At 44.8% G+C, this 1586-nt stretch overlaps 1 protein-coding gene across 1 annotated transcript in view; it reads left to right on the forward strand.

Annotated features, from left to right (window-relative positions):
- Window positions 1–1586, forward strand: part of LOC101851784 — a gene marked incomplete at its 5' end in the record, with an annotated part of 194265 nt that overhangs the window by 857 nt on the left and 191822 nt on the right.

Here is a 1586-nt window from a genome sequence, read left to right on the forward strand (position 1 = left end):
GACAGACAGACAGACAGACAGACAGACAGACAGACAGACAGACAGACAGACAGACAGACAGACAGACAGACAGACATTGAGGGAGGGGAGGAGCTAGGAGGGAGCTAGGAGGGAGAATTAGAAATAAAATGAATAATCGAATACAGCTATTAATTTATCGGCAACATGTACCCGCTAGTTGGGATATTTCGGAAAAAGTCCCATGTGTCCGTCCACATTTACGTAATACACGTGGTTTCTGGGGTGATCGGTCAGTGCCATAATTTATCCGTTATGAATGTTATGAGTACTTTGTGTACGAAAACATAATTTTGGAACCAAGCTAGACGTGTGATATACAGTTGTAGTAAGGCACAAACGTTCCGTTAATTAAAGAATCCCGCTTACATTTTTTTCTGTCTGCAAAAATGTTGGCGTTTTGCTAGTTCTGAGCACATGCAACCTCATCTTTCCCCTTTTTTCGTAATTAAAAAATATGGACGATCCATCCGAAATGTCAGCGTCATACAGTTTAGGGGGAAAACAGTAAGAAATGACTGCAGTCTCTTGTGGAAAGAATCTATTTAAAAAATAAATGACTCGCGTCGTCGATCAATCGTTGGCAGATTTTATCTGTCATCTCGGCGTAATTCATCCGTTTGATTAGCCATGGAAGTCAGAGCTAATTTTGGCTTCTAATGAGGTCGGCTGACACCCATAGAAATGCCAGTTTTGGTCGCTAATTAGGTTGATCGATGTTATGAAAAAAAAGCTAGAGGGACGTGGAGTAGGAATGTAATTCACCATAAGATCGGAACTGGCATCCCTGTATGTTCGATCGCTGGTGCTGAACGACTTTATGTGCTGGTTCTCAGAGCGAGGGCGCTCTAGATTTATCTGCTTAGTCTGATTAATTTGTTTTCAGAGATTCGGCTTACCTAATCGGTTGTTGTGCTTAATGTGAACATTGTTTCTGTGACTCTATAATCTTAACGTGCGCTTGGCGAACCCTTGACATTGTGACACTGACAGGCCGGGAACCACGACTCCACGCAGCTAATTGATAGCCACAACAGCTGCAGCAGCAATAGCAGCAGCAGAAGCACCTGCAACAACAACAATAACAACAGCAATAATAACAGTATTACCAATATCAGCAAGAGTAAAAGCAACCGCAACCAACAACAACAATAACAACAGCAATAATAACAGTATTAACAATATCAGCAAAAGCAAGAGCAACCACAACAAACAACTATAACAACAACAACAACGCGTTGCCTGATCTGTTCATTACGAATTGCGGACGTTGTTGTTGTTGTTGTTGTGCTGACTCAGTGTGTACGACAACTCAACAGCGCCGGCTCTGAGAGTGCGGAGACACAGGGGAACCGTGTGTGTTACTGCCTGACGCCTGATAAGTCTGCAGATTGATGGGCCTGGGCCAGGCTGTGCGACGCCTCAGCCTCCGACTTGTGCACGCCACTAGTGCTCCTCGCGCTTTTTCTTATAATTTTATACGAAGGCATACGCACTCGGACACACCTGCGAATGCATACGCACACGCACAGAGGCACGCATACGCGCGTGCGCGCGCGCACGCGCAC

Source organism: Aplysia californica, unplaced genomic scaffold, assembly GCF_000002075.1.
Source record: "Aplysia californica isolate F4 #8 unplaced genomic scaffold, AplCal3.0 scaffold00025, whole genome shotgun sequence".
NCBI lineage: Eukaryota > Metazoa > Mollusca > Gastropoda > Aplysiida > Aplysiidae > Aplysia > Aplysia californica.